Below are 12855 nucleotides of genomic sequence, written 5' to 3' on the forward strand. Positions count from 1 at the left end.
TTTTCACGTAATGCAAATGTGATTGGATTTATCAATCTCTCAATCTTTATAAACAGATTATAATTAATTCCCGAATAATTTCATTTTGTTCTCTTATACTTTCTGATAACTGTTTTCGTTAATCCTAAGAAAATGTAGGTACTCGGAAAAGTGGAAAAGATGTTGCATATATATCTTAGTTAATAGAAACAATACATAATTATCGATATTCATATTTGGGTGGAAAACTATAATTTTTTTATTTCAATGGTATCTACAGAAGCGACTAACTCGCAAGCAACGAGTTTTACAATTTCAGGATACACGCTTGCAGACGGTACGAAAAAGCTCGAAGAAACGATTGGTTCACCTGTTGACCAACGAGAAGTTAGAGCTATGCTCCGCCCGATCATAGAACCGCCCTCCATTTTCTGTTTTAGGTTCCTCTTGGAATTCGTACATCATCGATTATCCTGAAATTAGGGCTGATTATCTGGAAATTTTACTCGTGATGTCAGTTCCCGACAGATCTTAAGCGTCATCACGCACTTCCGTTCGTGGAATACAAAATGTCGGACTTCTATTATACCTTCTCATTTCAGTCGAATCACATTTCGATGAAAAAGCAAGATTGTTCCTAACACGTTCGCGATATCGAGAATTAATTGTGCTTTTCACCTGAAAATTCTGTGAAATTTTCTGGCGAGAGGCATAATTAATTCCCGAAATCGCGAAAAGCTCCACATTTTGAAGATCAAAGTGAATAGGTAGAAAGTCTTTTTACAAATTTTTTAAATACTGTATGTGCTACATAAAAAAGGATATACATACGTACTTGTCAGTATTAATTTTACACTTCGAAACAAAAGAAGTTCAATTCATAAAACATGTACGAATGGAAGACACAAATGATCTTCGAGACCTTCAACGTGTTAATTTTATGTTACAAACCGTGGATATTTCGTTGGTATTGATTCTTGAATAAGAATGGAATAAAAATTATCAGTACTTTATTTTTTCAATGACTCTTAATTAAGTCAGCTTGTTATCGTTATTTACCATTACGCCAAAGAGTCGAAGTGTCTTATCGCATCTGCTGAAACTATTATCGTCTATTACAGGAGAAAAAGTATTATTTTCTTTTATTAAATTAGATTGTTAGATTATTGTGTAGATATGCACGAAATCTAAAATTATACAACCTTGTGTTATTAATAATATAGATGATATATAAAATACGTACCTATATATAAGTACCTACATATAATTCATTATGAATTTCGTAGTCAATAACGTAAGACGTCGCTTTGTAATATTTACAAGGGAAGTTCTTATCATAGTGTTATCGATCCAATGACCCGCTGCGCATTAACTCGTTGATCGCAGTCAATCGAACCAAAGTGTTTACATATCGATACACGTGACGAGGTATCGGGTAACTGGTCCTGAAAGAATCGAGATGGACGTTTATCAACGATCACGATTCTAAGTACGTGCCTCGTTTCATTAGAATCTCTCGATGTTTTTGATCCATATAGGCTCTTCTATATAGGCTTTTTTTATTTAAAATCTTGTAATTAGCCAAACAAAATTGCAATAAATTTTATACGAAATTAATCTTAAATGATTCCAAAACCACTGTATAGAATAATAATAATATTCAATAATAGCGACAATAATAGAATATAATAATTAGAATCCAAAAATAAATATATAACAATGCAAACGTCGATAAAAATCTCTCTCTTGAATTTTTATCCTTATCATATAAGTTATGACAACAATTCACAATTGAAATTATAATTCAATGAAAATCGAAAACGAAATAACAGATTAAATTACGAAAAACGACTCTGAATATTTCCTAGCAATTGTTCTCTATTTATAATAATGAAATTCCAAGAAACATATGGAAACCTGAAAGTGGAGCATCGAGAGGGCAATTATTTAATGTCATCCAACGTCTATCCGGTGATATCGTACGCCCTGAGCTCTCTAGACCACGAATTCTCAAGAAGTTTGTTTGCCTTACAGCGAACGAACCGACGAAAGAGAAGCGTCACGGCCATCTTGTCTTTGCCTACTTGAAATCGTGCAACGTGTGTTTCGTGGTTCTGTTAACTCTTTGCCACACTGCTCCGAATGTCTCTCGCTACTTACTTCTTCTATAAATCCAATAAAAATTAAGAATCAACAGAAACGTACTTCTAAAACGTATGTAGCTTCTAACTGTAAAAAATATTGTAAAACAAGGTATCTACATTTTTTCAGTTAAATTGATTTAGAAACTGTTCTGACAGATTTAAACGTTAGCCTGATTTAGAATAACGTAGCTTTTAAAATATTTTTACGCTTATAAAGAAATTAAAACAGAGTATTTTAGTATACTCTTTCAGATTTATAGAACATTTAGCAGTGGACCCCGTGGCTTAAGGGTTGAAAGTGAAGTACTCGCCCTTCCTCGTTGAGAGCACCCTCCGAAGATAGTGGCATTTAGAAGTGTTTACCATTTTACCGCTTCCAAGATTTCCCCGTGTCGTTTTCTGCGACAGCTTCAAGTGCCACTTGAACAAAAACTTAATTCAGTCCTTCGAGATATCTAAGAAAAAAGGAAAGAGCACGTTAAAGCGTAGAGACTAGAGTCTATCGGTATCTCTATATGTAGCTATATTACAAGAAAGAAGATTATTGTCTATAGAAGGATTTAATAATTATCGTTCACCGTAAGAAAATAAGCGTCTTAAGTCTACATAGCGTCCTTCGAAGGCCTCGAAACGACCATTTCTTTCTTTCTCAATAAACAACGCCACTCTTCGGGCAAATTGCGACAGTTCCGGATCAGTTTTTTTAAGATAAAACGGGGTACAAGGCGCCGACGACCAAGACCACCCGAAGAAAACCAGTTTCGGTCGCACGTGTTCCCGTAGGAAAACCGCAGACCGGAACCAGACATTACAGGCTGTCTGTCTCACGTGCACGTTACGAACTTTCTCGTCTGTTTACATCCGGCGTTGCAGCCATTTTGATTCCTCCGGAGATTCGCTTTCTAAGCGAAGAAGCTTCAAGTTTCAAGATCTAGCAAATTTTGTCCCGGTCATATAGATCTCTTAATAATCGTAGGATATAGCAGAATAGGATTGTGCGACTTCTTTCGATTGCAGAACTTCCATTTAGATTATGGGAACATAGATTCCATATGTGTAGATTAGAAATTATCATCAAAATTTTCATTAAGTTGAACAATACGTAAAGATAGAAATATTTAAGATTGGATACTTTACATAATAAGATTCCAAACGTGAATTCCTATGAGACAAGTTCAATTTGACGAATTGAAAAGAGATATTCTTGTTTCTTCCTAATCTCGGAGAGATTTCAATAGGTAGCAAGTACAAGAATTGTTGTTTTTGGTCAATGATGTTGATTAATTCGTTCGCGTACTTCCGTTTCGTCGATTCTTCAGGGATTTACGCGATCCGGCTACACGACGAGACCGAAGTTAGAGTCTCACTGCTTGTGGAGAACACGTGAGGCCCTGACGGCCACCCAAGCGGCCATCAGACGCGCCGACGATATTCTCTGTTTACACAATACCGTAATTTTATACCGCCGATCGTGGGTGCATGTTACGAGCCTTACGTTCCTGTCGCATCTTCAACCCTATGCTCACCACCAAATCTGTTCGCGTACCTGTTCAATCCAACAATCGTTCTTTTTACACTGTAGATTGAAGATTACAAAATTTATGGAAAATAGTTTACATAATTCAATCATATATGACATAAATTAAAAATATTACACTTGTTTCCAATTTTTGAAAACTCGTTTGTTGATCAAGTGTGAGGAATGATGATACTTTGCTTGAAAAGTATACATTAAGTATGATGTATGGTTGAATACATTAGTTGCACCTCGAAGTGAAAACAACTCGGCTTCTTTTAAGGAAACGGATATCTTTTTTTTGGTAACGTGTCCCTGTTTTGATTGGGTCTTAAACTGTATTCAAGGCAAACAATTTTGTCTCTTCTCTCTTTTGTTGTGCCTCGTCCCGGCCGCGACGTGACGCCCGGTAAGTGGAAGGGGTAAAATGGAGCAGCACGTGGTTGCCATACCCGACGCCTTGCGTTCGTTCGGTACACCGATCTTCGAATCCTGTTAGTTAACCAGAACGAATAGAATTTCCTTAATTACAATAGTCACAGTTTATATTATATCATAACTTTCTTCGACTAGATCTGAATTCTGAAAAGAATGGAATATTATTTAGCATAGGGTTTTCCAAACTTGTATAGTCCGAGAGCCGCTCTTAAAAATGACTAATTTCTCGCGACTCACTGGAAGATCATAGGAAGCGTAATTGTCATCGAGAGTTGGTTGATAAGCAATTCGAAATTGGTTTGATATAGATGTACGAGTTGAGAAGAACTAGGCAGAAATAATAATTCACGTATGATGCTTCGGTGAAATGACTTTGAATTGATGAGTAAAATTCACAAATCTTTTAATATCAAATGACATAAAATTTTCATTAACTCTTAACCAGTACGTATCGTTAGGCTATCGGGGACTATAGCAATTTAGGGATAAATTATTTAGTTTTGGAATGTTTAATTTAATTTAACTTTATTACTAATCTCTACTACGGAGAATGTAAAATAAATAAAAAAATCGAATATCCTAAATTTGATTAATCTATCGTGAATTATTTATACCATTTAATACGAAATTATTCTGGTTTCGATATTTATGAATAAAAATGCTTCTCTTTGTTCTTATCTCTTTGACAAAATCCTTCCAGACGATACGACGTTACGACGTTTAAGATACTTCAAATTTCTTCTATATATTGTCATCTACATGCTAGCCGGCAACGTGAGTGTCACCACCCAGGTCGTAGGTACTCGATGGCGACACGCTTTTTCCCACGAGAATTCTTGAAACGTTTCGTAGACAGTAGATGGACTGTTTTCACCACTTCAGAAGATCGATTTGCATTGAAGAGGCACAGAGACATTGGATGAAAAGGTACTACGTCTGAGTTGGAGGTCGCGTGCAAATCATCCACGGATCGATCTATCCAGAAGCTCGTAAATTTCCGTTGAACCGTTGGTTCGTCCTGGTTTCTTCGGGCGCCGTATAACTCCCTTAGATTTCTGCAGTCCATCCTTGGCGTACAGTGTCTGGATAGTGTTTCTTTTGCGTAAGATCAGGCTCGTCGGTGGAACAGGCCGAAGAGGAACGAAGAGAGAAGACCAGCTCTCAAAATAAGACATGTTTATCCGCTGATGCTGCTATTTTGGAAAGCGCGCAAGTCCCTCTCCTGTACGCGTAAGTTTCTATCGGAAGCTCCCCTTGGTTTCCTGCGGATACTCCACGAAAGCTCGGATTTCACGGTGTTCGTACGATTAAACGGCAATTTTCTGAAAATTTTCATATTCCTTTTCCTTCAGATTGTTCCTCTATAAATGTGTAATTTTTCTTATATTAGCAATTCATTTGATTTTTTCATGAACACGTCTAATCCTTTTTAGTTTCCGAAGGAATTGCAGTAATATTTTTGTTGATTATTTTTATATCAAAGTTCGTTGGAGGTGAGTAGTAATAGCGTTTGTCTACGAATGAACGCCTTCCTGCTGCGTAGAAATTTTTCACTAACCGGGCCGCACCCCCGTGGAGACTGGTTGTTTATGCAACGTGTGTACCCCACTTAATCCACTGTTTTACTGTTTAGATCTCGACTACCGTAGGGGGTTGTTCTGACACGACCTCTCCGAGATTCCGTCGTCTTGGGTCTTCGGACTCTTTTTTCCCCTCCTGTTTTTTCTTTTCCCGCGAAAAAGAAGAAAGGCAGAAAGAAATGGATACTTGTGTACACGATTTAATTTTCTAAGTACCAGTAGCGGTATTACATACAACCAACCAAGCATTGGGGTTGTAAATCATAATGAGTTTGGGAAGATATAAACAGAGATAGCAATACTAAACGTCTTACTAACCTTGTTTGAAGATTTTAACAAAATAAGGAACGTTTTATAATATCTTTTCCTTTCAAAGTTTTGTTTAATATTTGATCATGTTCTGCTCATCCGTTAAACTTTATATTCTCTATAAAATGAAGTAGGTACATAAGTATATCATTTAATGCTTTGAAAGAATGCTGTGCAACGCTTGATTACGATGATATACGTCATGGTATACGTACATTCTTTACAGAAATTTTCTCATGATATAATTCGAACGATTTACTGTTCGCACTACCACAATGTTTAGGCAATTACCATTCGAATCTGTAGCCGGACGCTTTATTTCATATCATTCACAAGGCTATGATTAATATTCCCTCATAACCTGGAAATAACATCTTGACGCGATAATAGAAAACGAATAACAGGTAATCGCGAAATCTACGGAACATAAATTACGCTCGCCCTGATATACCCCTCTCTTCGTGCTCGTTCGAGTTAGAACGAAGAGCGTTACAGCTGCAGCCATCTTGCCGGACCGACGTTTAACGGCATCGTTAAAAATTAACGACCGTTTGTTAAAAGACTCGGTCTACCGGAATAGAAACTGAGCACCGTGAACATACTGCGGCCTGCGTTACGAGTCGATGGTAACTACGCGCGATTTTTCAATTTATCAATTAGCCAACTGAAAATCATATTGGTGTACGATAACATATTGAGAGTTTGGACATAATAATATATTTTAACTTGCGATCTTGGGATACCTGGTAGAATTATGCAGGCGTATAAAGGATCCTTTGCAATTTTTCTGTTTGGCAAATCATATATATATATTCTAATATCCCCTATTTTTTATTTTAATTCCTCTTCTCTTACAACTGCTTATTTTATACTTGGTCGTCTAAAAATCATAGACAATATCAGATATGGTTTAGCTTTTAAATGTATTATGCTTTTAATTTTATAATAAATTATATTACAACTTTATTCTGTGTTACGACACATTTTCATGATTTATAAAGGTATAATCAATTTTTTACGATAATAAATGCAGAACAATATTTTATGAAAGCTAGTGGTAAATTGGCTTCGGTCACTATGTTTCTCAACCCTCCAATTTTTAAACATCACTTCGGACGAAATATCTTTAAGCACTGAAAAATTATTTATTTATTGATAATTATTAACCAATACAGATTTCGATATCGATAGTTAATAAAAATATGATAGACTACATAAATAATAATTAAGTAGTAATTAATATCAATATATGTAATATTATAGACATGTATATACTTACTTATTTAAAGATGATCTAAAGGGGCGTAAATGTTATATAGGTTAGAAAACTCTATGAGTTTAAGCATTTAAATCGAGTGATGTTCTCTTCATAGTAATGCTTTGAATCGATCTTAAATCGATGGTTTTCAGCAACCGCAATCTTTGCGAGCCGAACGCCATCTTCTAAGAATCTTCTTCGATGAACCGGAAGTTATAAATCTCAACTCTTTCTTCCACCATTCGCCCTTCCTATCGATGAAAATATTTAAGACAAATCTTCTTAAAGACGCTGGTTGTAAAGTAACTAAGAAACTGACAATACTTTCTCCGCCACCTTATGTTTACAAGACAGAGTATCGTTACGAGCTTTCGGACGTGAACCATCTGTTTGGACTGTCCAGCGGGAAGATGATACCAAAAAAGTATCTTTCTTTCCAGCATCTTAGTTTTTGCGTTATTCTCGTACGATTCTTCAAGGAAATAAAAATAAAAATAATTTTTAGCTTCTTTTTTACAATTCTGTTAAATTGTAATATTAGTAGTAAGAGTTGTTTCTTTCCTGAGTTCATATGTGTAAATGTTTCAATCAGAACCATATAAAATGCTTCACAGCAGTATAAAGACGAAATAAATTACTATTAACTGAATGACAAGAAGAAGCTTCTTTTTAGATAATCTAGATTTAAAGTGGTTAATTTCATATAATCTGTTATCGATATAGTAGTTCACACATTTTAAAAGTGAGTTACAGTCGATAAAGTAGAAACAAATAATGATAGCACTTGGACGTAGGTAAAGTAACTTTCATTTTTCTTTACTTCATCATGCTGTCTAGGGAAATCTACTTTATCGACATTATAAGATAAGTTTCCACCTTTAGATGTCACCGAATACCTATATTGATAATAAATTAATCTAATCAATATGTAATAATATGATATTTCAATATAAATCATGAAGGTGAAAATATGCAAATATCATAATAACAATTATACTATTTGAATCTTATACAATTTAAAGAATAAAGAGTAATGGATTTCAGGAACCTGTCGAGAAAACATTCAATTTCTCACAAAGACTTAACTCATTCTTATTCTGGGTATTGAAAAATTAAAAGATTACATGTCGTAAAAATTCATAAAATTATGTGATACTTGGCATAATACGCAAAGTTGAGTTCTTAAATACTTTATCCCAGACTAAATAAAAACATCGTTCGAACCCCCTGTTTCAACCTGTTCACCGACTGATTTCGTATATTTTCTGAATCAATATTGAACCTTCCGCGTGACCTTGGCACAACAGGTAGGTTAGTTAGATCGAAACAGGTCTTGCTCATCGCTTCTTTTTCTCTTTATATTTTTACGGACTGAACGAATTATAGTCATTTGTTCTCGATATCAAATTTATGTCCGTCAAAATCTTTCGTCTCAATGATCGATGGGCCAGTTTTCAATACCCGACCAACTATAATGCGCGATGCAATTTACATATGAATAGAAATACAGTGAGTCGACGAAAATATTTTTTCAGTTGCTGAGTTGCAAGTTCGCTGAAATAACCCTTTGCTTAATTCTACTCGTTCTCCTTTTTCTACCGATTATCAGGTGCAATTAAGAACTCTTTTTTTGCGTCAACGTTTTGCAATATTTTGATAATGATACTATAACTCGTTACGCAATCTTTTTTTTTGGGAATGAAAAGATTTTAACCCATTAAAAACCAACATTACGTTAACGCAACATTTTGCTTTCAAATCTTCAAATTTTCAGATTTTCAGTTATTCGAATTTGTTATTTTATACATATTACCTATTTTTTACATATTACTTCATTTCTTGTTCCTTAATGGTTTAATACTGATATTTAATGATTTAACAATAATTTACCAATCAAAAAGAAAAAAGATAACTATATACTTTACTTTCTAACAAATGTGACTTCTATCATTTTTCATCTGTAATTCTTGATACAGAGAGATCGTTATCAATATATTACGATCTTTCAGAGAGACTTGTAAAATAATGAAAAGCGGAGCCATTGAGAATGAAAGTAGTCACTTCACGGCTTAAGGACAATTTCGAGGAAAGCGTCTCAAGAGTTTCAGTTGAGATGTGAAGAATAAGGTAATTCTGTAGGTAAGGTTGCCAAGAAGGTCGTGGTGAAAAAATAATCGAAACGTCGTGGAAGCCATCACAATTAACATAGCTGGCAATAAAATAGAAAACGTATGAGTACACATGTCACGCCAAGTCTAAATATTCGATTTCGTTTCTGCCACTTACGAATCCTTCGAGTGTTCTCACTCTTGAGCTAAACGTTGCCACTTAAGGAATCAACTTGCACCACTTTCTGCTCCAAAATGAAAGCACTTTTCTTTTATCTTATATTTTCCCTTAATGACGTAAACGACACATATGTAAGTACAAAATAATTTCGACAATAATCGAATTTATAATTCAGTTTTCACCAGTTGTTATTCTTATTTTTAAATTGTTTAATTTCTTTATAATTCAGCCAGTCACATTAAATTCTTATTTGTAGATATAGAATTAGTAATTCCAATAATACTTGGAATATATTATGCGACTTACCTTTGTCACCTGATATGGTTATGTTTCTAACCTCTCCAACATTCAATATTTTGGAACGCACTGCAACTACACCTATATGTTTGTTAGCGAGTACGAACATCGTCCGTGAATTATATCGTACTTTTTGTTATCGAACAAGAGAGAGAACTAAATTGGACATCTAAATTTGCTTTCAGTAAAACATGCCGCGAAGAACATTTGTTTCTGCTCAAAAGGGAGTTTACACCCTGTAGGTAGGTGGTTGAAAAGAAAACCTCTACTTCAGCCATCTGGAACGACTTAAAACACCAAAAAGCACGAGAGAAAAGAACGAACCACGGTCCTTTTCGATGTCCTTTTCTTTGGCCTCGTGCCCTTTTCCTATCTACGTTCGGAGATGTACGTGCATAGAAAGCGACGAGTCGGATCTGAAAGAACGGTCAATGTTTCCATTGACAGTGCGGTTAGATTAACTTGTAAATGGGTGTAGATTAACGTCTGGATTATGGATTTGACGTGAAACAATGTCACCAGTCGCTGAATGAGAGAAAAGGACAATTTGAAAGTTGTCATTTAGCATGACCTACATCAATCTTTGGATTAGACGGATTTAGTGGAATAACGCCACCAGTCGACTTGACGAATAATCCTTTCTTATCCACAACTGCCAGCCTAATTTAGGAATTTCAAATTTTTACTTATGTTATTTTCTAACGGGTTTTTTTGTTAAAGATAAATAAAATGAATGAGGTAATTCACGTATAGTTTATTTACATATATATAATAAATACAAATAGGAAATAGGTTACAAACCCAATTATATGAAGTATTTCCTTAAAGGAACCAAGAGCCAAAACTGGAGATTAAAATAAGTATAGATGCAAAATGAATAGAAGTAGATAGATTAATAGGCCTCATTGATTCCGACAACGAGCCCCAATTTCCAAGACAGATTCATACTATTCATACGGAAAAGATTCATGCTAGCATATTTGGGTGAGTACAAAAGTGACCTGAACAACCGTCAATATTTATAAACGTAACAAGATCTGCGAAAATCCCAAATGACTGGACGGTTGTTAATAAGAAAATTGCTTATAAAATTCAATAGCACAAATAAAATGAATAAAAAGACGTAATAATTTACATTATATAAATTATGGTGTCCTTCAAGGAAGAGGAAGGAACAGAGGAAGTCTAGAAGATCCGTGAAGAAGACGGAAGGAGAGAGAGGTCGGAAAGAAGGTAGAGAAGGAAGAGAAGAACATCAAAGAGAAGCGACAACGGATACGCGTAAACCTTGAGCTGCGAATGCCGAAAAACCGACAGAGGTTCGAAGTAACTGACGCGTTCTCGGGAAAACTCATCAAAGAGCCGTGGATGGATAAATGTAACCGCCCGTTTAGCGTGAAACCCCTCGCTAATTTTAATTGCTGCCTGATTTACGTCTCGATACGTTCCTTTTCGCTCTTCTATTTTTTTCCTCTCTCTCCACTTCGTGCTACGAAGATCCCCTACTCCCTAGTGCTTTTCGCACATATGGATGGACGTGGACGTCGCAGCGAGGAACTCGTTCTGTGGCCGAGAACGCGACGGCTCCCGTGAAAAATGATAAATGCCTCGAAGACAAGCGGATACGGATTACTGTGATTTGTCGGTACCATAGGGCGACGATTTGTCACGGAATTTAATTACAGATGCCGCGAGGAATGGTCTATGTGTTTACCTGACATACGACCTCATGCAACTGTAGTTATATGGTACAAGACATAAATCACATACTATAGAATTGTTCTCTAGTTCAAGTGTTCGTAAATGTTAAACGATACAAAATTGAGAGTCAACGATACAAAACGATACAAACAAGTCGAAACAAACAATACAAAACTACAATACAAACGATACAAAACTACAGTCACTGAGTTATTAAGGAATGAAACTGTCATGTGCTCTTATTGAATGAGAAAGACACATAGACCCGAGATGAACCTCTGTACATAATTCGTGAACAAAATATCTTTTATCTTGATATTTTTCGCTATGAATTCTTACTTCTCATAAATTCTATTTCTTGTAAGTCTTGCATGTAATTTACATCTAACACAATAAATTTAATTTTAGAAAGTAAATGAAATGGAAGAAAGGAGAAAAAAAAGCGCATTCGTGTTGTGCATTGTCAAAAGGAGCAAGTCTCATCGATATCTAAGTTCTACCTGTTTCCTAGTTCAGGCATATATATTTCAGTACAGAACTAGATTCCATTTTCCTCGCACGGCATTCTACTTTTCATACGTACCCAGGGGAACACGGAAGCGACCTAAGTGCGGACGCAATATTCAGTTTGGTTTGATGCCACAGTCCGTCACCCCTGCGGCTGTTTTCAGACAAAACAAAGAAACCCATCCCTCCCCCCCCCCACGTCTATATTTCCTCGTTCCTGTCATCGTTGTACTCCCTTCTCGTAGGGCGGTACTCTACCCCACCTAGCCATCCTTTTCTTCGTCGACCTGCGCCTTTCTTCGATCGTGGCACTCGGAAGTTCGGGGCTGCGGATGCGGACATTAGGGGAGACAGTAGCGTCATTACCATTGGCTCACCCCTAGACATATAATTATGAAAATGATGGGGCTTGAAGAACGATGAGAATAGAAGTGCCATGTACTTTTTATCGAAGTGAAGGAAGTGACTACTACGTTAGCAAGAACACACATAAGAATTAGTATATTAAAACTAGAATATGATTCTGGCACGAATATTTATGGGAAAGAGAAATATTCAGATTTATTTGGTGTTTCACAAAATATAGCATCAAGTTGGATTATATTACTTGAAGGATGGAATGTTTTAACAAGAAAATTTGTTTTTAAAAAATGACACATTCGTACTAAAATATTTTGTGTTTGTGAATGCAATCATATTTTATTTCAATATATTGTATTCTGTTTTCTTCATCCTAATAACCATGCATTGAAACAAACGTTTTATATAAACGCCACTTCTTACAATTATTATGATGAGTTCAAAGATCAAAGAAATAAAACATGATCCGATAAAAAC

The 12855-nt window shown here is 35.6% G+C and overlaps 2 long non-coding RNA genes across 3 annotated transcripts; one reads left to right on the forward strand and one right to left on the reverse strand.

Annotated features, from left to right (window-relative positions):
• Positions 1–216: 216 nt before the first annotated feature.
• Positions 217–3713, reverse strand: LOC126921031 (uncharacterized). 2 transcript variants are annotated; one of them, XR_007712222.1, is made up of 4 exons: positions 1897–3713; positions 1241–1424; positions 931–1166; positions 217–452 (listed from the first exon to the last, which is right to left on the reverse strand). It is a non-coding gene; the product is annotated as an uncharacterized LOC126921031 (long non-coding RNA). The 2 variants fall into 2 exon arrangements; XR_007712221.1 differs by having other exon boundaries at positions 217–1166.
• Positions 3714–9162: 5449 nt separating this feature from the next.
• Positions 9163–11647, forward strand: LOC126921019 (uncharacterized). Its single transcript, XR_007712203.1, has 4 exons — positions 9163–9644; positions 9770–9909; positions 9996–10794; positions 10973–11647. It is a non-coding gene; the product is annotated as an uncharacterized LOC126921019 (long non-coding RNA).
• The last annotated feature ends 1208 nt before the right edge of the window (positions 11648–12855 follow it).

Source organism: Bombus affinis, chromosome 1, assembly GCF_024516045.1.
Source record: "Bombus affinis isolate iyBomAffi1 chromosome 1, iyBomAffi1.2, whole genome shotgun sequence".
In the NCBI taxonomy this organism is placed as follows: domain Eukaryota; kingdom Metazoa; phylum Arthropoda; class Insecta; order Hymenoptera; family Apidae; genus Bombus; species Bombus affinis.